This window comes from Odocoileus virginianus, chromosome 3 (genome assembly GCF_023699985.2).
Source record: "Odocoileus virginianus isolate 20LAN1187 ecotype Illinois chromosome 3, Ovbor_1.2, whole genome shotgun sequence".
Lineage (NCBI taxonomy): Eukaryota > Metazoa > Chordata > Mammalia > Artiodactyla > Cervidae > Odocoileus > Odocoileus virginianus.
Genome location: NC_069676.1, coordinates 67,975,795 through 68,003,511, shown reverse-complemented (window position 1 = coordinate 68,003,511; position 27,717 = coordinate 67,975,795). Strand labels below are relative to the sequence as shown.

The following is a 27,717-nucleotide window of genomic DNA, read 5'->3' as shown; positions in this document are numbered from 1 at the left end:
ACATCAATTCTTCGGCACTCAGGCTTCTTTATGGTCCAACTCTTTTTTTTTTTTTTCATTTATTTTTGTTAGTTGGATGCTAATTACTTTACAATATTGTAGTGGGTTTTATCATACATTGACATGAATCCAACTCATATCTGTACATGACTACAGGACAAACCATAACTTTGACTCTGTGGACCTTTGTCGACAAAGTGATGTCTCTGCTTTTTAATACTCTGTCTAGTATTACTAGTCTAGTCTTTTTAATACTCTGTGTAGTAATACTCATAACTTTCCTTCCAAGGAACAAGCATCTTTTTATTTCATGGCTGTAGTGACCATCCACAATGATTTTGAAGCCCCAGAAAATAAAATCTGTCCCTGTTTCCATTTTTTTCCTCATCTCTTTGCCATGAAGTGATGGGACTGGTTCCCATGATCTAAGTTTTTTTAATGTTGAATTTCAAGCCAGCTTTTTCACTCTCTTTCACCCTAATCAAGAGGGTCTTTGGTTTTTCTTTGCTTTCTGCCATTAGAGTGGTATCATCTGCATTTCTGAGGTTACTGATATTTCTCCCAGCAATCTTGATTCCAGCTTGTGCTTCATCCAGCCTGGCATTTTGTATGATGTACTCTGCATAGAAGTTAAATAATCAGGGTGACAATATAAAGCCTTGATGTACTCCTTTCCCAATTTTGAACTAGTCTGTTGTTCCCTGTCTGGTTCTGTTACTTCTTGACCTCACATGGTAGCTGTTTCTAGTTTTTGAGGAACCTCCCTACTGTTTTCTATAGTAGCTACACCAGATTACACTCCCACTAACAGTGTAGGAGATAAAACCACAATCTTGATGGGAGATTATTGCTGCTTTCTGATTAATTTCAAGCTGAAGCACATAAAAAATTAATAAGAACATATAGAGATTTGAAGAATACATTTAGCAAGCTTGATGAAATGAGCACACAGATAACCCATCACCTAGATTAGACAATAGATATCCTTTTTAAGAATACACAGTTACTTAAAAAGTTTTCCATCCACTAAACATAAAATAAATCTTAATAAACACTAAACAATTGATATCATACTTGGCAATTTAATTAGAAAAGATTATTAAGCAGTTATTAAAAATAGCATTACAATTTTAATATTCAGACAGAATTTTAAAATAGATCAAAGAAAGAATAATAGAAATTTTTAGATAATTAGAAATATGAAGTAGTGAAAATGCTACATGTTGAATTGTAAACCTTACAAGAAAAACTAATGCCTGAAATTTTCATATTATGAAAAATGGGCATAAAAAATAAGCTAACAGAAGAGCTAGTGTATTGGAGGAAAATAAGGAAAAAATTTTAAATAGCTGATAAACTAGAAAAGAAATGGGACAAAAAGCCAATAGTTGGTTCTTTGAAAAGACTTATAATAAGCCATACATACTCCTAGGAAAGTTAATCAAGGAAAGAAATAGAAGATACCATAGGGGTTAAAAAGACATATAAAATATTACTTACAGCTTTCGGCCAATAGTTGTGAAGGTTTTTGATTACAAGATCAATTTCTTTAAAAATATAATTTATCAAACCTGATTCAAGAGAAAAACAAAAAAGTTGAATGATCATTAAAAATCCCAATATAGTGCTCGCTTCGGCAGCACATATACTAAAATTGGAACGATACAGAGAAGATTAGCATGGCCCCTGAACAAGGATGACACGCAAATTCATGAAGCGTTCCATATTTTTATGACAAAAACCACTACAATATTGTAATTAGCCTCCAACTAATAAAAATAAATGGAAAAAAACACAAAGAAACCAAAAGACCATATAGGGAAGACAGGATCAATCTTTGATTCTTTCCCTTTATTGCTTTTCAAGATTAAAAACTTGGTTCCTTACCATCCTTCAAAAAATAAAAATTAAAAAAAAAAAAAAATCCCAATATACAAGAAAAGATCTTAACCACTAAGAAAAATGGAATTAATAGTTAAAACTATCTCTTTTCCCCATCCCCAAACCCTTCTATTCAAACCAAGTGAGTTTTTCAGTTAACTTTTGACTGGATGTTCAAGGAACAGATAACATCACTGAACACTTCCAATTTATATTCAAAGCTAATATAACCTAGAAGTCAAAATCAGACAAATACTAGAAGAGAGAAAAATGACTGGCCATCTCACAAATGAACATAGATTGGAAATCTGAATTAAAACTGTCAGTCGGTTTTGAAAAGATATCTCAAAGATTAAAATACAAGTCACAGACTTGAAAATTTATTTGAATTTCATCTAACCAACCAAGCATTATTATCTAGAGTCTGTTATGAAAATGTACAAATTAGCAACAATAAGAGACAAGCTAACAGAAATGAAGTCCAATTTGTACTGTGTGCAAAGCACTTTGGTGAATACCCAGCTTACAGAAGGAAAGAAAATGTCATCTCTGCCCCCACAGTGTTCACAGTCCAGTGGAGGAATAAGAAACAATAAACAGGTAAACAAATAAATCACGTTGAATACATTTTATTATGGACTGAATTGTGTCAACCAAATTCATGTGTTGAAGTCCTAACTCCCAGTACCTCACAATATGACCTCATTCAGAAGCAACATCATTGCATATGTAATTAGCTAAGATAAAGTTATTAGGGTGGGCCTTAATCCAGTGTGACTGATGTCCTGATAAAAAGGGGAGACTTGGATACAGAGGCATGTGGTAGAATTATAATATATGTTAAGATGAAAACAGAAATGAGGGTGATGTTTCTACAAGCCATGGAACTCCAAAGACTGTCAGCACACCACCAGAAACTAGTACAGAGTCATGGAACACAGTCCTCAGTAGGAACTAACCCTGCCAACACCTTGATCTTGGACTTCTAGCCTTTAGAACTGTGAGACAATGCATTTCTGCTGTTTAAGCCACTCAGGTACTTTGCTACAGCAGCTGTGACAAACATACACATTTATTTAAAGATAACAAATGAGGAAATGTATTGGAGAACAGTGGAGAATCTTGCCTGGATAAATGGTCAAGGAAAATCTTCCTGAGAATGTCTTAGTTAAACTGACACTGGAAGGAAAAGAAGGACGCAAGCTTGCTGAGAGTTTGAGGCAGGACATCCCAGTGAGAGAGAACAATGTAGCCCACCCAGCTAAGGTAGAGAAAAGCTTATTCACAGCATATTAAAAGGAAATAAGATTGTGGAGGCAGTGGCAGGAATTGATGATAGAATATAGGTTCTTGGACCTTGGCCTTTTGAAGGATAAATAATGATCCAAAATAGAACACTCAAAGTCAAGTTTGTCCTCATCTGTTTGGTAGTCTCCAAGGTCATGGACACCCTATAGGATCCCCTGACCACCCTCAGACAGAGATAACATGCTATCCTCAAGGTATTTTCTCCATAGGGAGTATGGTGAAAGTGCCGCTTCCAGGGACAGGAGTATAGTATAACTGAAAGTCATTAGAATACCTCCAAGCCCCATTCTACCTTCCAAAGTATCTTTACACCAGCTCTGGTATCTTTACTGTCTGTTTGAATATTCCTTGTCCACTCACCACCTCAAAGTACAGTCCATTCTGTTTCTTAGCTCTAGCTTAAAAGTTCATTTCAACTAGGTAATACAAACTCATGGCACAAAGGTTAAAAAGATTAAAAAATGTTCACAGTGAAAATTACATCTCCCTCCTCCCCTGCTCGCTTCAGAAGAGCTTCCCTTACAGGAGCCATCACTACTACCAGCAAAGTCTATGCATTTATAAACATACATGAATATTTTATTTTTGTAACATAATTAGAGCAATTATACACACCCTCCTGCCTGGTATTTTTTTCTCTCATAGCTTCCATATCGGTAACTAGAGAGCTATTCTTTCTTAACAGCTGTATGTATAGTTTTCTTCTGTGGTTCTAATTTGTTGTTAAATTTTCTCTTTGACTGAATCGAACTCTCATCTCTTTATATTTTTCCTCGTTTGTCTGTTCTCTGAAGTCCTTGAAAATGGAGCTAATCTCACTTGCGCTCTACTTCCCGCTTGAAGTAAGGAAAGTTTCCCTGTGCAGTAAGCCCCCTACACACAAACCTTGAAGTTTCGAACTTTAAAAGATGCCAGCATGTACCCCATCGATGTCAGGCAGGAGTGAAATTACAGCTTGCTCTCCATCTCCTATTGCTGACAATCCTTTAGTTCTACCATCTCCCACCTCCTGTCCCTCCTCCAGTCAATAACTCTTCTTACCTGTTCACTCAATTCCAGCCCCTGTGTGCCAGCTGTCATTCTATACTTCTACTTTTCAAGGTAGTGCACTGTAAGACTAAAAATGTTTTCTTTGTTTTTTGTGTTTGTTTGTATTATTTGTGTGAAAAAGTATTATAAACCTATTACAGTACAATACTATATGGCTGGTTGTGTTAGTTGCATGCCTGGGCTAACTTTGTTGGACTTATAAACAAATTGCACTTATAAGCACACCTTGGAATAAACTCCTTTGTACTTAGGGGACTCACTATACTATGTGAAGGCTGATACAGTACTCTGCTGCCATAAATAGCTATGGAAGTGATGATGAATTCCAGAAGACACTATAGATATTGGTTAAGAAGGCAGGCTGTTTTCAAATCTGTACTCTACCACTTCCAGCTCAGCGATCTTGGACCAATTACTCACACTCTGTGTCTCCTCAATTTCTTCAACAGGAAAATGGAAATAAAAATAGCACTCAAGAAGTTAGAGTTGTTGAGTAGATTAAATGATGTTTGTCAAATGTCTAGCACATGGTAAGAATTCAATCAATGCTAATTGCTGTTGTTATCTCCATCTTCCTTAGAGGATAAAGATCAACTTCCCAAGACCTCTGAGACGATGCTCAGAGAGAAAGACACAGAATGAAAGGAAATCTCTGCTCTCAGCTCTCATCTCTTGTCTCTTGAATGTTATCTCTGCTCTAGGGGATAACTGTGTGGGCATATGTGCATTGTTATTAAGGAAAGATGGCAGTGCCAGTTTGCCCTTCAAAACTCTGGTAGCTTGTCTTCAGATCCAGTCCTTACTGACACCAAAGGCAGTTGACTCTGGTCTGTGTCGGGAAAGTGTCATTGAATTTGCAACTATCCACACTGCCCGCCCTCCCATCTCAAACTAGGGGCATCTGCTCACACACACAGCTACAAGCTCCAAGGAGCCAGAGAAATCATCTGAGGCACTTGGGGCTATGGCAAGCACTACGCAAATGCACCCTGTGCTTGACTGTGCCGGAGTCTTTGAGGGCAGCAAGACAGATTTCTGGCTCTGAAAAATGGGTTAGTCCCAGGTGGCCTTTCTCGGTGGGTTAGTTGGTATTTCTGGGTGACTACACTAACTGGGTAGAGTTAGTGTAGTCACCCAGAAATACCCCTGTGTGCTTGCCAATCCTCAAATCAGCAGTATTGCAGTCAGCTTTGGTTTGACTTCTAAAGTGAGCAGGCAGCTTAAAACCTCAGTGATGATCTAAATGGTTTCTTAGAGATACACTTAGCAAGACAGCTCAAATCAATAAGATACTGCTAAATACCAGTGATTGTTTGAATGAATTTGTGGAGGTGCTGCCATATAGAAAATGCACATTTGTATTAATTACTGTTAAGAGATTTTCGTCAGCAGCATTTAAATTTCAACATTTCTCATCAAATTGGGATACTTAGGTGCAGAATCCTAAATATAATATAGAAGCAGTGGTAAATGTTCTGTAAAGCCATTTATCTTCATAGAAGATAAAGCCATCTTTCTTTATAGAAGGAGAATAAAAGTAGATATGTGGCCACATATGATATGCCAAGCTCTAAATACTTTACAAATAATACAATTAACCCTCACAATAACACCATGAGATACTATTTTTTAATCTCTGTTTTACATATAAATAAACTCAGGCACAGAAGGGATATAGAACTAAAGATCCAACACCTTTTATGTGAAGGGTAATGGACCTAAGATCTGAACCCAAGCTGACTGACTCTGGACCCCACATGCTTTACTGCTGATTATAACATCTTCTCCCACATGACTGCAAAATATCTAGTTTTCATATTCTAGTCTAATACTGAGGGAACATGGGGCTTTGGATCCAAATGAGTCTGGGTTAGTATCCTGACTCCACACTTACTAGCTGTGTGAAGGTTAACTCCTAAGCCTGTTTCTTTATCTGCAAAACGTTAGCACCAATGCATCTCACATGATAAGATAATACAGGCAGAATGCATGATAAGATAGTCCTTCAAGGCCTAGCCTGTAGCATGAACTCCAGTTTACTCACTTGACTTATTTCTGAAATATTATAAACAACACTGTGGTAAACACCGGGCAAAAATTATCAGCAAAGACTGTTCAACATTGTTCACGTTCTTATCACACACATAATGCAGACTGGACATTATGGAGCCAGGAGGTACATGCTGCTGTGAGACCATATAAAGGGGACTTTCTCTTTTAACCTTTTATTTTATATTGGAGTATAGACGATTAACAATGTTGTGATAGTTTCATGTAGACAGGCAAAGGACTCAGTCATACATACACATGTATCCACTCTCCCCCAAACTTCCCTCCCAGCAGGGACTTTGACCAGACAAAAAAGGTTTCCCTGCAGAAATGAAGAACACTTGTAACTTCATCATTCATAGAAGTAGCTATTTAGCCCTACAGAGTTAATTGTCTCTATGCACGGTCATGGGTGTAGGACACTGGGTGTTCTTTCTGCTGTGAATCTGAGCACTGGCACTCAGAAGGCCATCAGAGAATGGTAGGCTGGTTCAGGGACTACATTAAAAATTTGATCTCTACCTCCCTGTGAATCCTGCAGGGACAGAGCTGGAGAAACCTCAGTGTGACCTTCTCTGGGACAGTCTGTAGCACACAAGAGCTGCTCAGTACATATTAGTGGAAAGTATAAGGAACAAATACAAAATGCAGAGGGGAAATTTGGGGATTTTCAGAGTACCTCACACTATTCAGAGTTCTTTCTCTGTATCACTAAGGCAGAGCTCAGTGTATACTACCAGGTTTAAATGATTCCACCACCCATAGGCTGCCTGATCTTGAGCAAGCTCTTTCTTTATGCGCCTCAGTTTACTCCACTTAAAAATAGATGATCAGTTCAGTCGCTCAGTCATGTCCATGTCCGACTCTTTGTGGCCCCATGGACTGTAGCACGCCAGGCTTCCCTGTCCACCACCAACTCCCAGAGCTCACTCAAACTGATGTCTAATGAGTCTGTGATACCATCCAACCATCTCATCCTCTGTCGTCCCCTTCTCCTCCTGCCTTCAGTCTTTCCCAGAATCAGGGTCTTTTCCAATGAATCAGGTCTTCAAATCAGGTGGCCAAAGTATTGGAGTTTCAGCTTCAACCCTTCCAACGAATATTCAGAACTGATTTCCTTTAGGATTGACTGGTTTGATCTCCTTGGAAGAAAAGCTATGACCAAGCTAGACAGCACATAAAAAAGCAGACTTTACTTTGCCAACAAAGGTCTGTCTAGTCAAAGCTGTGGTTTTTCTAGTAGTCATGTATGAATGTGAGAGTTGGACTATAAAGAAAGCTGAGCAAGGAAGAATTGATGTTTTTGAACTGTGGTGTTGGAGAAGACTTTTGAGAGTCCCTTGGACTGCAAGGAGATCAAAAATAGATTATGGTGATAATTAAATATGTTAGTGTGTAAATAACTTAGCACAGTGTTGGTATATGGTAATCTTCATCACTGTGTTAATGGAGGTAGTGGTCCATGGCAGATGATGTATATATATATATTTTTTTAAATCCATGTAGCACAACTAAAATGATCAGTCACAGCATTCTCCTTTTGCGTAAAAGGAAAAAGTGAGGTTCAGAGTTCTGAAGTTACACAGCTAGTCAAACCTTGGTCAGCAGTATCCCAACCCAGCAAGCCAGGTGAACCAGCCTTTAGAGCAGGACCGTGCCCCTGGGAAATCATCAAAGAAAAACACCACTCAGGGAGCAGGCACAGAAGCGTGACGTCAGCTGAAACTAGTTTCTTCCTTCTGAGCAAGTGCAGAGCACACTTTAAAATGTTGAGCCCTTGTTTCCCCTCCTTCCCTTTTCTGGAATGGGGTGAAGGGTGCAGAATTGTGGAACTGGAAAGAGACAGATTTCACCCCCATGAGCTCAGCAGGGAAAAGGTGAGACACCAGACAAAGGCGTCCCCCTCTCACAAGACTGTGCTACCCTGAGTGTGAGGTGGTGAGCAACGCATGTTCAATTCATTCTCCCATAGCTTACCATCTAATGGGACAATGGCTCCTGCCACAACAGAGGCTGAAAGTCTGAACTCACGCTGCCCCCTAATGTGCGAACGCCACATCCAGAAGGCTGCAGCTGGGAAGAGTAGAGATGATGCTGCCTGAGTGGCTGACGAAAAGCAGAAAGAGAGGGGAAGGACGCCAGTACCTTATGCAGCGGGCTCTGTGTGAATCCAGTGTGTCACTGGCCCTGTTTTGTCTTATCTATGCCTAGGATTCTCAACCTCAGCGCTAGTGATTTTGTGAGCTGAATGATTCTTTCTTATGAGTGATTGTTCTTTGCATCCATTGTAAATGTTTAGCACTATCTCAGGGATAATGCTAAAAAGATACTTTATTTATATCTTTTTATTTAGATACCAGTTAAAATCTTCAGCCGTGACAACCAAAGATGTCTCTGAACATTGGCAGATGTCTCCTAGCACAAAACTGCCCCTAGTTGAGAACCAGGACTTGACATCTGACTTTCAAACAGACCATGGCTGTGGGTTTGGCATACTCCTGACTTCATTTAAGGGCACAGCCAAGAGTTCATGGCCTGACTGTACCTAAAGAAAAAGTCCTTCATCACTGGGAGAGATATTTTTGTTCTGTCTTTGCAAATTGAGGCAAATCAGGAAGCATTTGGCTCATCCCCTTGTCTCATGTGGAAGGAAGCAGTCATGAGGCACTTAGCTTCCTCAGCTTATTTTCAGCTTTCTAAGGCCCACCTATATTTTTAGGAAGTAGTTTCTCAGCACCTGATGTGCAGTGGTATGAAGCATGTCCAGAGAGGTGAACTGAAGGAAAAAGTTGTTGCAGAAATCCCTGCCATACCTCCACACACAGGGCTGGGGGACAGCAGCAGGTCAGTAACAAGCTAGCAGATGTTCATCTTGAAAATCATACTTAGCTCTATCCCACAGGTATTTCTTGGCCCAAGTTCTTGTATATAGGCATTGTGCCAGATAAAGTGGAAGGTGCTGAGATGAAAGAAGCATTGCCCCCAGATCCAAAGCTTCTTATCTATTTGGAAGGACCACATGGGCTACATATCTTCTAAATTCAAGACCTGCAGTTTGAATCCAGATTTGGATTCTATCTGATCACCTGGTGAACTTGGGGTATGCACTATTCCAGGGGCCAGAGTGAATGTGTGGGTTCTTTCTAGACATTGATTTGCATTAGAACTTCTGTCTTCTTTGTCTGGATCCTTGGTTTGGAAAAACAAGGGTTCAGGAGAACAGAATAGTCATTTATTCATTCAATACATATTTATTGAGCACAGTTATGTTCAAGACTGTTATACACTGAGTGTAAGGTGGAGAGCAAAGCTTGTTCAATTCTTTCTCCCATAGTTTACTATCTAATGGGGAAGACAGACATTAGGCAGAAATGTCACAAAATAATGTGTATTCACCATTAATAATAAGAACTCCAATAGAAAAGATCAGGTATCCCCCTGTGTCTGAGCCTGGTTACAGTCTGAGACTGATGGGGAAGGCGTTACAAGCAGTGGCTCCAAGATCTGTTAACATGAAGGGCTTTGTGAGATGAGGTATAAGCGGGGTGGCTGCAGGACCAGTGAGATAGGGAGATGGCGAGTTGCGTTTTGTAGAGGAAACAGCACCATGTTAGTTCCCAGAGGGTTTGTGGTTAGGAAGTTCCCCGAGCAGGGAATGTGCTCACAAAGAGGACCCTGGAGGTTGGAGTGGTGGTTAAATACATCCCAGTGGATTCCTGGGCCCCAGAAATCAAGGAGGAGGGCGCCAGAATTGCACAAGTTCCCGCAAAACTCCCCAAGGATTCCTGGAAGTTACTCTAGGACATTCTGACCTAGGGCTGACCACGGCTTTACAGAGTGAAAGTGGAACCAAATCTGCAAACTACATCAGAAAGTTATTTAATAAGAGGCAAAGAAAGGCCTGGGTTCTGAGGGCCTTGCAGCTGAGGGTCCTCCAGACGGCAGCAGAAGTTTGAGGATTCCTGAAAGCGGAAAGGCTTCACCTGAGCCTGGAAATACGAACGTTTTACAAGTGTTTCTCAAACTGATGTCATCATTCCCAAGTATTATCTGGGAAGTCTTTTCTGCTCAGACTGAAGAACTACTGAGATTCAAAGGGGAATGGCCTCTCTCTACAGAACACAGTGGAGGGAACAAAGAAGCCAGTTGTATTAGGAACCTAATCAAATGTGTGCTGTCATTTCAGTCGTGTCCAACTCTTTGCGAACCCATGGACTGTAACCCACCCGGCTCCTCTGTTCATGGGATTCTCCAGGCAAGAATACAGGAGTGGGTAGCCATTCCCTTCTCCAGGGGAGCTTCCCAACTCGTGGGTCTCCTGTATTTCAGGCAAATTCTTTACCCTCTGAGCCACCAGGGAAACCTAAATGGAGTCCAAGAGTCTCCTCTGGAAGGAATATACTGCCTATAATTTATCAACCTACAAATATTTATCTGGCATATATTTTGTGCAGACCAAGAGTAGTGAGAACTCTAGATCACAGTGCTAACCATGGATCAAATCCCAGCTCTACCATGTTTTAGCCATGTGATAAAGGGCAAGTTTATTAATCTCTCTACTTTTTAATTTTCTCATATATGAAAGAAGAATAATAATATCCATGTGTAGAAGTATGCTTGGCACATAGCAAATACTATACAGTTGTTACTATTATCTTTTTAATTTTTAATCATCACCATTATTGTAATAGGCCAGACTGTATTACAGGAATCCACTTAGTCCTCATAAAATACACAGTTTTATTGTTTCCATTTGTTTACAAAATGAGAAAACTGAAGCCTAGAAAGATGAAGAAGTTAACTCACTTAAGTTACTGAGTTGCAAGTCAGTATTTCAATCCAGGGTGCTGGACTCCAAGTTCATACTCCCAACCACTACCCTACAGTGACAGGACTATAAGAAATAATGTACATGAAGTACCAACCAAGATTTTTGACACTCGATAAATGACAGTTATTGTCATTTTCATCCTTATCACTGGTGTATGATTTCCTTCTTAAATGAGATAGTGGATATACAGCCTTTGGTTCAATAACTGGCACACATTTAGTGTTCCAACTCAAAAGGCTTCATTCCAGCTGGCAAGGAGTGAGGTTCAAATTCCTAATCAGTAAGCTTTGCATCTTGAATGGAGGCGAATTATGGGTGAACCCTGAAAACAATCAGCCTGCAATGCAGGAGATATGAGTCTAATTCCTGAGTCAGGAAGATCCCCTGGAGAAGGGAATGGCCAGCCACTCTAGTATTCTTTTCCATGGAGAATTCCATGGACAGAGGAGCCTGATGGGCTAAAGTCCATGGGGTTGCAAAGAGTAAGACACGACTGAGCAACTAACATGTTCACTTTTCACCATTAGTTATAAGGGAAAAAGAAAATTATTTTCTCCCAAGTGCCAAGAAACTAAGAACTCCAAATCCTATCAGGTTTCATGAAGCTGTGAACTCCAGAACTTTCTGGTTTATGCCCTATTTTCCTATTTGACCATTCTCATCCCCAATTTATGTGTTTTTCCACAAGCATCAGACAGCCAGCATTCATGAATTGCTTAATTCAAACTGAAATTGGCCACCTGAATCCAGCCATGCATTGATTTTTAGGCACATACTGAAAGACGTGTTCAGAATTAGAAGAACCCTTCATCCCTTAAATAAGCACGTTTTACAGCAATGTCAGCAAAGCAAACATCAGCTTTAATTAACAGTGACTTCGGAATGTGTGGTGTTTTCTGTTAGATCTGAAGGGGGTTGCAGGGAGGAGGGGAAAGGACAGCACATGTTGTCACCACGTGTCCAGAGAGAAAATGAGATAATCCAGAACATAGAAGTAGACCCCAGTTTGCTTAAAAATAGAAGGGAAATGTTTAGAAACCTCAAGTGGCTGATGGTGGAGATGGTTAAACAGATGACTCATCTCCCAGAGTGCCCCATCATGCATGGTCAGTGGGCAGCTACATTATCAGTGCCATGGGCATCTCAACTTTAAAGAAATTGTTTTGAGCATGAGGACTTTTCTCATTCATTTGATGTACCTTTATAAAACACAAATATGAAAAAAAAACAGTTCTTATTATTGCTTAACATTCTTTGATGAATCTCCATTTCACTGATAATAACATATAGACTTTCCCTTACCCCCTGTATTAATTTCCTAGGGTTACCATGGCAAATTCCCATTTTTTGGTGGCCTTTGCCTATAGAAACTTATTCTTTCATGGTTCTAGAGGCTAGTTGCCCAAAATCAAGGTGTCAAGGTCTTAGGAAAGATCCTTCCTTTCTTCTTCTTGAGCTTCCAGTGATGGCCAGTGATAGCCAGTGATCCCAAACATCCCTTCCCTTCTAGATGCAGGACTGTGCTCTCTGCCTTTGTCTTCACGTGACCCCTTCTCTGTGTCTCTCAGTCTGTCTGTTTTCTTTTCTTCAAGGATAACAGCCACTGGAATAAGGTCCATCCTACTTGTGGTGGTGGTGTTAACTTGTTAAAGTTATGTCTGACTCTTTGCAACCTCATAAACTGCAGCACACCAGGCTTCCCTGTCCTTTACTATCTCCTGGAATTTGCTCAGATTCATGTCCATTGAGTCAGTGATGCCATCCAACCATCTCATCCTCTGTTGCCCTCTTCTCCCCCTTCCTTCAATCTTTCCAGCATCAGGGTCTTTTCCAGTGAGTCAGCTCTTCGCATCACGTGGCCAAAGTATTAGAGTTTCAGCATCAACCCTTCCAACACATGTTCAGGATTTATTTCCTTTAGGATTGATTGATTTGTTCTCCCTGCTTCCAAGGAACTCTCAACAGTCTTCTCTAGTACTCATGCAACTTCATCATAACCAATTACATCTGCAAAGACCCTGTTTCCAAGTAAGACCACATCTGGGGTGCTGGGTGGACCTGAATTTTAGGGAAACTCTTCAACCCAGTCCACACTTCATCCCACTCTCCACCTTTACCAGCTGAGACTCAGCCGGAGTAGCCACCCCTCAATTCTCTGAATATGTCAAACTCTTCCCCACCCTTTGAACTTCTGAGTCCTCTCAGCCCAAAATGCTCCCTGCCTGCCATCTCTTCATCTGACTGGCTCCTTCACACCGTCACATCTCAATTTAAACATCACCTCCTCTGAGAAAACTGCCCTCACCCTCCTGTCTAAGCTCCTGGATCCCATCAACTATTCTCAGTCACTATATATGTTTCTTTTCTTGTACTGTTATTTAGCATCACGCCAGTGCTCTATGTGTGTGTTTTCTTAGCCTTCTCACTGAAAGTCAGCTTGTCCACAGCTAACTTGTTTCCTCTGAGCTTGTTCTCCCAGAACCAATCACATCCCTGTCACCAGATCGCATATCAAGTGGAGAGCTGATCATTAAAGAAATAACTTGGGTATGTATTCTGTGCAAGGCCAGGTGTTGAGGACTTGGGGGACATGGAATATGTGAAATATAAGTTGTGCTTTCAAAGAACCTAGGCTGGAGGTGCAATCAGAGATAGATACCAAAAATTCTAAGATAGGATATATTAAGCTCAAGCAGAGAGGGACTGAAAAATCGCCATAGGAAAAACTCATTTTAGCAAAGCTGGCAGTCTCAAGGGAACAGAGGGACACAGGTGGGGAGAGACTGAGAAAGTTGCTATCAGAGCAAAAGGGAGCTGGTACTGATGCAAAAAGTAATTCAGGATGCACATACCTAAGGGAAACCCCCAGGGCATCAGGTGCACCTGCTGGCCTGGCTCAGGGAGCCATGTGGAGTAATGTGTGAGCCCAGCTGCTGTGGCAGACACGGCAGTCAAGAAGAAGGCACGGCATATGACTCCTTCCCAGCCCTGGCTTCCAGGGTCCTGGTTCCTGGGCCTCCAGGGGCCCGGAAGCCACACGTGTTTAATGAGTTCTGACACACACTGGAGACTCAGGGTGAGTTTTGCTCCCCACCCTTGGGTGCCCCTCGCAGCTGGGGCAGGTCCTCCATGACAGTTTTCTTTAGATTTCTTTCTGTCCCCTCCCTCCCTCCAGTTGTCAACCTAGAATGTTTTGTTTAAGCCCCGGGTGAAATGAAATCCCAATGCTCCTGGAGTAAATGGTACTCAACTTTTAGACACTAGACAGCTGGCTTAGCAAGAGCTCCTTTCCTCCCTTCTCTCCTTCTCCTTCTGGACGCCCTTCTGGTCTCCCAGCTGCAGGTGCTGGTGCCTGGCTGAAGCGTTCATGCTCACGGTCTTCACTTCCTCTGAGAGTCTGCAACAGACAACCTGTCAGAGGACAAGGCGATCCCTTAATGTCCAGCAAATATAAAAATGTGCTTTCCTCTGCAGTCTGCCAGTCAGAATCAAAGGTCCTTCTGGAGGAATTATAGCATTCCAAAGGACACGTGTAAACATGAAGCAAGACAACTCAAGATACCCAGGGATGCAATAGTGGGCCTCGAATATGGTCTCCCGAGTTGCAGACAGATCCTTTACTGACTGAGCCACCAGGAAAGTCCAAATATGTTTACTTGCTGTTGTTCAGTTAAGTCGTATCTGACTCTTTGTGACCCCATGAATGACAGCATGCCTGGTTTCCCTGTCCTTCACTATCACACAGAGTTTGCTCAAACTCATATCCAATGAGTCAGCGATGCCATCCAACCATCTGATCCTCTGTCACCCCCTTCTCCTCATGCCCTCAATCTTTCCCAGCATCAGGGTCTTTTCCAGTGAGTTGGCTCTTCACATCAGGTGGCCAAAGTACTGGAGCTTCAGCGTCAGTCCTTCCAATTAATATTCAGGATTGATTGCCTTTAGGATTGACTGGTTTGATCTCCTTGCTGTCCAAGGGACTCTCAAGAGTCTTCTCAAGCACCACAGTTTGAAAGCATTAATTCTTTTTTAATTAATTAATTTATTTTAATTGGAGGCTAATTACTTTACAATATTGCAGTGGTTTTTGCTGTACATTGATGTGACTCAGCCATGGGTGTACATGTGTTCCCCATCCTGAACCCCCCTCCCACCTCCCTCCCCATCCCATCCCTCTGGGTCATCCCAGTGCACCAGCCCTGAGCACCCTGTCTCATGCATCGAACCTGGACTGGTGATCTGTTTCACATATGATAATATACATGTTTCAATGCCACTCTCTCAAATCATCCCACCCTCGCCTTCTCCCACAGAGTCCAAAAGTCTGTTCTTTACATCTGCGTCTCTTTCACTGTCTCGCATGTAGGGTCATTGTTACCATCTTTCTAAATTCCATATATGTGCACTAATGTGCTGTATTGGTGTTTTTCTTTCTGGTTTACTTCACTCTGTATAATAGTCTCCAGTTTCATCCACCTCATTAGAACTGTTTCAAATACATTCTTTTTAATAACTGAGTAATATTCCATTGTTTATGTGTACCACAGCTGAAAGCATCAGTTCTTTGGTGCTCAACCTTCTTTATGGTCCAACTCTCACAACCGTACATGACTACTGGAGAAACTATAGATTTGACTATACAGATCTTTGTTGGCAAAGTGATGGCTCCACATTTTAATGCACTGTCTGGGTTTGTCATAGCTTTTCTTCCAAGGAGCAAGTATCTTTTAATTTCATGGCTGCAGAACCATCCACAATGATTTTGGAGCCCAAGAAAATAAACTTTTTTTGTTTCTGCTTTTTCCCTATCTCTTTACAATGAAGTGATGGGACTAGATGCCATGTTAACTTTTAAGCCAGCTTTTTCACTCTCCTCTTTCACCTTCATCAAGAGGCTTGTTAGTTCCTCTTAGCTTTCTGTAATTAGAGTGGTGTCAGCTACATATCTGAGGTCACTGATATTTCTCTCAGCAATCTTGTTTCCATCTTGTGCTTCATCCAGCCTGGCATTTCACATGATGTACCCTGCATCTAAGTTAAATAAGCAGTGTGACAATATACAGCCTTGATGTATTCCAATTCAAACTCCTAGTTTGAACCAGACAGGGAACAACAGACTGATTCAAAGTATTGTTTCTTGACCTCCATACAGGTTTCTTAGGAGGCAGGTAAGGTGGTCTGGTATTCCCATCTCTTTAAGAATTTTCCACTTTCTTGTGATCCACACAGTCAAAGGCTTTAGCATAGTCAATGAAGCAGAAGTAGATGTTTTTCTGGAGTTGCAGAGTTTCAGAATATGTTTACTAGGGAATTCATTTAGGAGGTCCTGATTTTGGAGGCTGAAAGAGACAGTACATGAAAAGTACTTAGCACCTCGGTTGCACATGGTAAACAACTGGTTAGTGTTAGCTACTATTACCCCTGTTGTTACTGGTACTATTCATGTTTTCACATCTCTTGTGGAAGTGGAAACCTCTATAACACCTGAGGGAAGACTGACCCCTCCTCAAACACTTGCTGCTGTGTCATCAGAAGGGAGTTGGAGAGGGGGTGAGGATGGAGAGGAGAGGATATGCCATATGATGGAAGGTGGCTGGAGGAGAGAGGCCCCGGGGAAAGAGGGAGAAGCAGCTGCTGTGGAAGATAGAATGTGAAAGTTGACTATTTAAGGAGACTGTGGTGTGATGTGGATTAGATGGTTCCCCATATCTCTTTTCACTGGACTATACGTCAATTTTTAAGCTTCTAGAGTGGGCCTAGTGGGGTTACTAGATGTGATGAGATTAGAAACTTGGTTTTGGGCTAGAGAGGCCCAGGGACCATCAGTCACAACTGGGCTTAGAGATGAATAGTTTGTTAATTTCCTTAAGGGTGCCAGAACACATTACCATAAACTTAGGAACTTGACAAAAATGTGTCCCTTCACAGTTCTGGAGGTCAGGAATCCAAAATCCTGCAGGGCCACAGTTCCTCTAGGGGCTCGAGGGAAGAAGCAGTTATTCACCTCTTGCAGCCTTTGGTGGCTGTTGGCATTCCTCAGTGGATGGCCACCTCACCCCGTCCTCTGTCACTGTGGTCCTATAACCTTCTCCATCTCAAATCTCCCTCTGCCTTTCTCTTATGAGGACACTTGTCATTAGATACAAGGCCCATCTTCATAATCCAGTATGATCTCCTCATTTTAAGATCCTTAAGTGAATAACATCTGAACAGACCTTTTTCTAAACAAGGAAACACTTGTGGGTTCCAGGAATCATGATGTAGACCTATCTTTGGGAGGCTCACTACCCAGCCCACTGTATGTACCCTGGAGCTGAGAGAGGTTAGGTGACTTGCTGAAGATCTTGGCAGTAGCACAGAGAGGAGCCCAATGCAGAAATTTGAGGAACAGAGACAGAAAATGACTTACCCAAGATAGTATGGTAGATACCAGAATCAAATCTTCTCTCCATACCAGTCTTCAGTGGTTTTACCCAAAGATATGAGTAATATGGGTATTTTCTGTAATATTTAGAAGATCTTTTTGTCTGGGTAATAGAAACTTAAAGGAAGATTGTTTTGCTACTGAGATAGCCAAATTGAGATTCAACTCAAATCTTATTTTTTAATCAAGATGTAAAAGGATCACTTGTAATCAGATAAAGGAATGGACTGGCCAGTATACCATGTCAATGTCAAAACAAAAAGAGGATGACTTCTGTTTAATATAGATCCCCATCGTTACCATCAGTGAGAAACATTCCTCTGTTCATACACTCATTTGTTTATTCATTTAGCAAATATTGAGGCAGTGTGCTTAGGGCTAGGGAGACAATAGTGAACAAAATGAACATTTTCCTTGTATTTATGGACTGCAATACAGTATGGGAGAGACAGACAATCATAAAACAAAGGAGTGATCTTTTGAAATTTGAAAATTGCCGTGAATGAAATAGAGTTCTGTGATAAAGTCTATTGATGAAGATGCTACTTTAGAGGAATTAGAGAGGGTCTCTGTGAAATTGAGGCAAGATTTGGAGAAGCCCTCTCTGTAAAGAGACTAGAGAAGGCATTCCCTCCCAAACACAATGCCCTAAGGGGCCAGTGAGCTTGGCATGTTCTGGGAAAACACTTGTGACCAGAACTTAGAGCTGGATGGGGAAGGTGAGTGATATGAGACAGCAGGTGGCATTTTTCACTTTGTAGGCCAGGGAAAAGGTGTGAATGACATTCAAAGTATGATGAAGTGATTTAAGTGTGTGTGCATGCGTGGGGGAAGGATCTAATTTGCATTTTTCAAGATCTCTGTATGGAGGAAAGATTATGGGATGGTGAAGGGAAGCAAGAACTTTTTTGGGGTCTATAGCACCATTCTAGGCAGAAGATAGTGAAGATTTTTTAATTTATTAATTTATTTAATTATTAAAATTTAATTTTATTTCTTTATTTTTGGCTGTACTGGATCTTTGTCACCGTGTAGGCTTTCCTCTAGTTGCAGCAACTGGGGACTACTCTTCATTGTAGTGCACAGGCTTCTTTTTTGTGGTGGCTTCTCTTGTTGAGGAGCATGGGCTTGAGGACACGCAGGCTCAGTAGTTGCAGCTCCCAGGCACTAGAGCACAGGCTCAATAGTTGTGAGCACAGTTGCTCCGTGCTCAATTGCTACCCAGCATGTGAGATCTTCCTTTACCAGGGATCGAACCTGTGTTTCCTGCATTGACAGGTGGATTCTTTAGCACTGAGCCACCAGGCAAGCTCAATAGTGTAGATCTGAACTTGGGTAGTGACTGCATATATAAAGAGGAGGATGGATCTAAGGTACCATTTGTAGGTAAACCCTGTGGGACTTGGTTAATGTACTAGATATTGGGCAGCAGGAGAAAAAAATAAATCAGAAGCCATCTTGATTCATCACCTGTCCATCAGATCCTTGGGAACAGGGATATGGTCTGTTTTGCTCAGCACTAGATTCCCCATGCTGAAGACTGTTCCTAGAACACATTGACTCCTCCAAAACTGTCTGTTGCATTTATATGATGACATAAAAGAATGACACATAATTGTGTGATAAAACATGATTTCCATTATAACATACTTCACAATGGATTACTAAATATTCATCATTGTTGAGGACTGTTGACCTAGGGAGTAGGAATACTACCACTTAGGCTATATAACTTAGCAGGTTTCCTTGATGATTAAAGGCTATTACATTGTGAAAGAACTTTGAAAAGTATTAAAACAACATACGAATACAAGTCATTTTGTTGTTAATAGCCAGCTAGAAAATGAATGCTTAGTGGAATTGTCTGAATAGGCTCTTAAAGGGGTATGGGAAAAAAATGGGACTTTGTAAAGAAAGTTTCAAATGGCAAGTGATACTTACGCAGCAAAAGACAATTTTCCAAAATGATGGGTTTGAGAAGAATGAATCAGCAATGAATGTCAGTGCAAAACATTATTTAGCGAGTCTGGACATACTTCTGATTAAAATATTTCCCAGAGTAACTCCAGCAGAAATAATAAAATGCTAGACTGGAACCTATTCAGTTAGCTCTCCTAGCTGACCAGAATGAGAAAGTTGGGCTCGTATCTTATCAAGTGCCCTTGGCTACTTTTAAGGCATGGCGTGTATACATTCAGTACTTTAGGTCTCATTATTTTAGGCTACGTGTCACACTCCTGGTGAAAGGCAAGTGGAAAGGAAGCCAGGCTATATCCACAGGGAAAGAGCCTAGTTCCATTAATCATGGGAATGAGCTACAGCACAGATATACTGCTCTCATGAAGACCAAATATAGTGGCTTAGAAGAGCAAGGTTATGTATCCCTCCCAGCAGGCTAGGGCAGGTAGGCAGCTCCACGAGGTCCCTGTGAGCCACAGGGTGGCCACTTCCATCCCTCCTCCACATGTGGCTTCCATCTCTGATTCCAAGAGAACTGCTCTACTGTTTTCCAGCCAACAAGAAAGGGGTAGGAGGAAGAGTCCTGGCAAGGAGATTTATCTTTATATAGATGACCCAGAATTTGCAAATATCACTCCAGTTCATATTCCATTGGTCCTTAGTCATATGGTCACACATAATCCCAAGGGAGACAAAGTACTGAACTATCAAGTCAGATGGCAGTGTACACAACTAACAGGGCCAGGAAGAGTGGCTGTTTCTAATAAGAGAAGAGGACTGTGATCCTGGGGGACAAGCTAGCAGTCCCTGCTGTGTCATGTCTGTGCTGAGTTTGTGCTGTGTTTGAGACTGTCACTTTGAATAAGACGATGGCCTGCATTCCAGAAGGCAAGAGACTCAAATACAGCAGTAGCGCTCACATTGCTTGTAGTGTGACAAGGAGTAAAGAGAAGCCCAGTGTTAGGAGAGTTTAAAGAAGGTGGAGAATTAATTTTCCTCTGAGTAAATCTGAGGAAAAATTCTTAAGAGAAGGTAAGATTTGAAATGGGCCTTTAAGATTGGATAGAATGAGTGCAGCATGCAAATGAAAGTAAGGAAGAAGGACTGAGGAAAAGAAGAGAAAGGACTGTAGTCAGTGTGGAGGGAAGAACTGGCATGCCAGCCAGTCATTTGCATAGCTGGGGGCTTTTGAGAGCCATCTGCTAATCACCAAAAAAAAAAAAAGAAAGATATTCTTGGTTCTCTCTCCAGATCCTTTCTCTCCTGTTTCCTTAATGACAGTTCTAACTTTTGGTTGAGTATATTGTCTGCCTCACCCTTGTTTAGAGTTATATGTGATCATGTGACCAAGTTTTGACCCAAGATATATGAGTGGAACATTGTATGCAACTGCAGAAAAGTGTTATCAAGGAAGTAGCTTTCCTTCACACTCCCTCCAGCCCACTGCCGGGCATTCAGAGTTAGAGCTCTGGAGGTTGTGTTGGGTCAGAGGAAGGGCAGCCAACCCTGGTGGGGGCAGAGCAGAAAGTTGAAATCTGCCCACTTTCCTGATGTCTCTATAGAAGCACTTTAGTGGGAGGCCCTGGACTGCCTACCCTCAAACTTCTTTAAGGCCCAAAAATCAAGTTAAAAATTAAACACAAAAGATATGGGAGGTAGATTCAAGAGATCTCAGTAAACTATAATAAATGTTGGAAGAAGTTGTTGATATACATGCAAAGAACTCTAGGGTGTGGAGACAAGGGAACCCTCTTACACTGTTGGCGGGAATGCAAACTAGTACAGCCACTATGGAGAATAGTGTGGAGATTTCTTAAAAAACTGGAAATAGAACTGCCATATGACCCAGCAATCCCACTGTTGGGCATACACACCCAGGAAACCAGAACTGAAAGAGACACGTGCACCCCAATGTTCATCGCAGCACTGTTTATAATAGCCAGGACATGGAAGCAACCTAGATGTCCATCAGCAAATGAATGGATAAGAAAACTGTGGTACATATATAAAATGGAATGTTACTCGGCCATTAAAAAGAATACATTTGAATCAGTTCTAATGAGGTGGATGAAACTGGAGCCTATTATACAGAATGAAGTAAGCCAGAAGGAAAAACACCAATACAGTATACTAACGCATATATGTGGAATTTAGAAAGATGGTAATGATAACCCTATATGCAAGAGATAGCAAAAGAGACACAGATGTATAGAACAGTTTTTTGGACTCTGTGGGAGAAGGCAAGGGTGGGATGATTTGAGAGAATAGCATTTAAAGAAAAATTTAAAAAAAAAAAACCTTAAGCTATGTTTAGTTACTTTTCAACCTCACTTCAAAGAGCTGGAAGAAGTTTGAAGTACCATCTAATTGTTGCCTTATTATCAAGAAAGGTTGCCTTATCCAAACCCTTTACAAAGACTTCACTAATTTAACAGTCTCAATATAGACATCTTAAAAGCCTGGGGGAAAAGCACAAAAAGGTACACATACATATTAAATATTTTAAAAGTAAAAACCAAAAAAAAAAAAGGCTTTAGGTGTTTAAACCATTGCTATTGTTGTATGCCATAGTCACACCAGTCCTAACTAGCTTTCAAACCTCACCTGGTGCTATATTAAATGTAACAATGAATGGCAACCAAAAGTCAGCTTATTAATTTTCTGTTACTACCATAACACATTATCACAAACTCAGAGATGTAAAGCAACAGAACTTTATTTACTTATCTCGCAGTTCTGTAAGTCCAACCTGGGTTTCGCTAGGATAAATTCAGTGTGACAGCAAAGCTGTTTTCACTCTGGAGACTCTTAAGAAAAAAATCCATGCCCTTTCTCATTTGGCTTGTTGGCTAAATTTAGTTCTTGCAGTTGTAGGACTGAGGATTCCCCTTTCTTTGCTAGCTTTTAGATAAGGACCATTCCTAGCTTTTAGAGGCTGCCTACATTCCTTGGCTTATGGCCCCACAGTCCATCTTCAAATCAGCGAAGGTAGATTGTGCGTGCTTGCTAAGTCTCTTCAGTTGTATCCAACTCTTTGAGACCCTATGGACTCCTGCCAGGCTCCTTGTTCATGGAATTCTCCAGCCAAGAATATTGGAGTGAGTTGCTATGCCCTCCTCCAGTGGATCTTCCTATCCCAGGGGGTCAAACCTGCATCTCTGATGTCTCCTGCATTGACAGACAGGTTCTTTACCACTAGTGTCACCTGGGAAGTTCCAACAGTGGATCAAGTCCCCACATTTCAAATCTCATCTACCTCTCCCTCCATAATTGCATATATCTGGTCAACCCTTTTGTCTTCCTTTACCACTTTTACAGACCCATGTAATTGCCTGGGCTCAAATGATCCAGGATTACCTCTCTGTCTTATCCTTAGATAAGGTCTACTGTCTGTAACCTTAATTCAAAGTTCCTTTTGCTGCATAATGTTACATATTCATAGCTTGCAGGGATTAGATGTGGACATCTTTAAGAGAGACTTGGTCTGTCTCTTACCCCAGCTTGGAAATATGAAGTTCCCTCAATGCCCTCATTCTCCTGTCCATCTGAGATCTTGTTTCAGCTGTCACCCTCATTTACAGCTAATTACAGTAATAACCCAAGGGGCAATTTTCTCTGGAGGCTTGGGATCCTTTATAGCCTCAACCCAGTCAGGAGTCCTGACCTCCTCTAATTCTCAGAAATAATGCAGGGTCTTTGCCTGGTCTCTGGAAAAACTTGATATGTGAATTTTATACAAACATCTATTAGATGTTGGTGCAGCAAGGTTACAGGCCAAGGCTGGTGACTGCTAGGAGTTTTTTAGGTAGGGGTGGGGTGAGGACCATGAGTAAGACTAGGTAGGTCTCTGACTTTCCTCAAAGCCAGAACCTGGAAGACCCTGAGAAGTTCTGCAAAAGGACTTAGGTCTGTTCAGTGGGCTGTGAAGAGGAAGTTCTTTACAGAAACTTTCAGGTTAAATTTAAGGATAAGACTGAAAATAGATGTAATAAACCAAAGATGAGAAGAGAGAGAGAGAAGAAAAAAGAAAAGAAGGAATAAATGTCCCGCAAAGAAAATGTGAAGATGGAGTACCATCCAAGTTATCTAAGTGGAGCTGGGGAAAGGTCATTTGATTGACAGTGTTCTCTTTAGCGAACCATTATGCCTTGATCTTTGTACTTTCTCCCTCATGCCTTTGGGGAATGGAAACACTTCAGTGTGAGGTCACTAGAATTATGCTCCAGGAGGACAAGGACCTTATCTGTCCTGCTTTCTTTAGTCCCAGGTTTCAGAGTATTCTGCACAGAGTACTAACAAATATGTATTTCCATGAGCTGGTGAATTAATGCATTATTTTTTTTAAGATTTTTTTGATGTGAACCATTTTTAAAGTCCTTATTGAGTTTGTCATAATACTGCTTCTGTTTTATGTTTTGGTTTTTTGGCCATGAGACATGTGGGATGTTAGCTCCCTGACCAGGAGTCAAACTCACACCGCTTGCATTGGAAGGTGAAATCTTACCCACTGAACTACCAGGGAAGTCCCAAATTAATGCATTATAGATCAGTTGAGTAATTGGTGGAATTCCAAGTCCTTCTTTAGTCATTCTCCCTCAGGGCAGCGCAGTCTCGTACCTAAAAGCTTATGCTTTGAAGCCACACGTGGATCCTGGTCCCACCTCTGCCATTTATCCCACCAGTGTGTTCCCTGAGAACTTACCTGAGTCTGGTTCCTGTCTGTAAGCATGTAACCAAAGAAGTACTACTTTGTGAGGTCTCATTGCGGTCATAGTTAAAACCTTCTTAGCACTGTTCTGAGTAGTCACTGAGTGTTAGTTCTTAATTTTAGTCTAGGCCCTCGGCTGTAGCCAGTGTCTCCCCTTGGTCATCAAGCTTGATTTCCAGTCTACGTTTCTTTGCTTGGTTCAGTTATCCTGTCCCATTAGCATGTTGTACACATGTATGGGCATGTGTACAATATACATGCACATACACGAATATCACAGGGGACAAAACCAGTTGAAATGCTATCTTGAAGCCAACCATCATGGTACTAGTCAAGAAATCACCTCTTCACTTTAGAATTCTTGGATGCTGATTAAGTCACTTTCATGTTTATGACAGACCATTGTTCAGCACAATGTCTGATATATAATATAGAAACCCAATACACTTGGGATGGATGGCTGGATGGGAAATTAACTTATAGTCTCTGACAGTTCCACAGAAATTTATGTATCTTTATGCTCACCTGACTCAACCCAGTGCCTTACCTCCAGTAAGGGCTCACTAAATGTTGGTTGGATGGGGATAAAAGGGAAGAAAAATTGGAAAAGGTGAAAAGCAAGACCGTGCCCACCTGGATTCATTTTTCTTTCAGGGCGTCCTGTTGAAGGCGTTATTGAGAAGGGAAGCAGGGAGTTGACAGGCACTCTCTGGACTCTCTCCCAGGGCCTTTTTAGAACAGGAAAGTTAATTACGGAACCAGATTAACAGTTTCTTTTTTGATACAGTCAAAGTAAAACCAGCAGGATGCAATTTAGCTCTTCCCCACTTTCCAAATAGCAGCAAATTTTCATACAAAACAAAGAGGCACTTGAATTGCAAATTACTTAGAGAATCAGCTAGCAACCCCAACGGAAGAATATTTCTGCTGCTTTCAAAGCCCGGCTGTTGCCTTTTCAGGATTAACTGTGTAGTGGGAGCTTCACAAAGACTTGGGCGTCTTGCTGTTTCAACTCTGGGCCAAGTGGGAAGTGTTGACCCATTAAGATTTTCTGGAATTCTGAAGCATGGTCTCTGCTCAAAACATTTTTCTTTTCTCCGAATCATCTCTAATCCTTAGATCACTAGTCTCCACTAGCCAAGTAGGGGCTGGTGTGTCCCTGGAGGTCGTCTCATTCAAGGGTAGTAAGAGCAAATGCCTATGAGGAGAGGCAGGGCTGTAAATGAACTGCTCAGGTGGTGAAGGTGTGTGTATGGCAACTAGGAAGTGGATGAGGATTGAGGTGAACTCAGAGCCTTCATCTTACCATCATATCATGGAAAGATACTGCCCCATTGTTGATCATTTCTAGATAGTTCTGAGAAGTCTGTCATCTGAATAATCTGGGTTCCTACTTTAAATATGCTTCTTTTTAGCTTCTAGCATATAATTAGTAAAAAAAAAAGTCAATGCCATCTATTGGCTGGATATGAGTTGTGGGCCACCAGCTTAAAACTTCTGATCTAGCTTAACTCCCTTTATTGACAGATGAGGAAACTGAAGTATAGAGAAGGAAATCATTCACAGGTAACAGAATATTCTGACTTCTCATCACATGCCTGGTTGATTACACCACACCACCTCCCTCCAACCCTTATGCCGTGCAAGACACAGGACAGCTTCATTTTACAAGAGTATTTATTTAAAAATTTTTTTTCTGATTTAAATAAATGATTCTTTTTTTTAGCAGAGAATTTGGAAGATCCAGATCCAAAGATAAGGAAACATAAAATAAAATCACACTGGATGCCCTTGTGATTTTATTTCTGGAGAGACTGGAGTCTTGGGTGGGGCATCTGGCTACAAACAGGCCATTTCCAAACACAGCCACTGGAGGGCAAGGTGGCATCTCAGCTGGGTTAGCACCAACAGGTGCGGGAAAGTTCAGAGGGTTGAAAGTGCGTGTGCTCATAACGACCAGGCAGGTGGCAGAAGTGAGTTAAAAATAAATAAATAAAAGCCAGATACGTGATATAGTGAAGAAAGGAAATATGTCTAAAAAGGACTCGGGAACCACCTGGATTTAGCCCATGTCACTGTGTGGGAGTACATACAGTGTTGACAGGCCTTTTGATTTTTTTTTCAAGTGAAGCATAAAGTCTTAAGTTTTTATGTAAAACTTTTAATCTTTAAATGTAGCTCCTTTTTTTTTTTTTTAAGTGAGTCAAAACATAGAAAGGAGTAGGATTGGGCTGTGGGCTTCCTCTTTGTGGCCTCTGCGTAGTGACTCTCTGCTAGTGGATGGGTCACTGGGCAGGCCAGGCAACTGGGTGGAAGGTTTGTTTGTGATCAGTTCAGTAACAGACCAGCAGACACGAGGGCGTGGAGGTGGCAGGATCGGGATGATGAGACAGGCAGTAGAGACAATCTGTAGACTTAGGGCAGCAGTCCCCTGGGGAGAGAGGATTTCAGCTAGCGCCAGCCTTCAGCCTGGGCAGATCCCAGGGCAATGATCTTCTGTGTGAATCTAAGGCACCTATTATGGCCTTTTGTAGTGTAGGGATGAGTGTGTCTCACACATGTAACCATCTTTACTCTGCTAAGGTCACATGGATAACCTCCCTTAGTAACCCAGTGGAATACCCCTTCATTTTCTCTAAAGCAGAAATATTTGAAGTCAGTAAAAGATAGCCGTGGGTGTGTTGATTCCTCCCACTTTACTGCTATGAATCACTGAATGAGTAGGCAGCAGAGAGAATGGCTAGAGGCCTTGAGCGAAGGTCTTAGATCTCCCATCCTGAGCTTTTTCTGAGCCTCCATTTCATACTTGGTAAGGCGAGGATCATGATACTTGCCCTCCCCCTCTCTGTTTTAAGTGAGGATTGTTGATTGGAAGAGACAGACAACCCAACTGGCTTAAGCAAAAAACAATTACGTATTGGTTCATGCAACTGCAGAGTCCAGGCATTTCGATCATAGCTAGATGCCAGCACCCACACACCATCAGGGCTTGGTACCTCTCACTCAAAACTGCAGTCCTGATTTATCACGTTGGCTGCCAACAGCTCCAGGGGTGGCATCCCCACCCTCCTAAGTGCAGTTGAAGGAGAGCTTCTCTTACCCTATATTTTCAACACAAGTTTCAGGACTGACATACGTTGGCCTGAATCAGATCCTGTGCCCATCCCTGAAGCAGTCAATGTGTCAAAGAAGATAAAATGCATTGGGTGGCTGAGCCAATACATATTTCATAGAGCAGTTAGGCGTTCAGCTAGAGTGTGTGGAAGCAGGATGTGCACCCGGAGAGCTGCAGATAAAGGAGTAGACTTGATTCTTCAATAGGAATAAACCACTCCTGTTAAAACAACTTCCTGGGGAAATGTCCAGTCTGCTCCCTGGAGTTTAAAGTTGGAGCCATTCAGATGGAGAGAAAAAGGCAAAATACTTGGTAACACCCTGATGTCAAAACAAAATTGTATATTTTGTTGTTTTTTTTCTCTTCCGCATCTTGCAGACTTGCTTTGGTAG

The 27,717-nt window shown here is 41.5% G+C and overlaps 1 protein-coding gene and 1 non-coding gene across 2 annotated transcripts in view; both read left to right on the top strand.

Moving 5' to 3' along the window:
• Positions 1 to 27,717, top strand: part of ATP10B (ATPase phospholipid transporting 10B (putative)) — a 287,108-nt gene that overhangs the window by 38,375 nt on the left and 221,016 nt on the right. The gene's annotated exons all lie outside the window — the stretch shown is intronic.
• Positions 1,625 to 1,731, top strand: LOC139034601 (U6 spliceosomal RNA). The gene has a single exon (XR_011487124.1). It is a non-coding gene; the product is annotated as a U6 spliceosomal RNA (small nuclear RNA).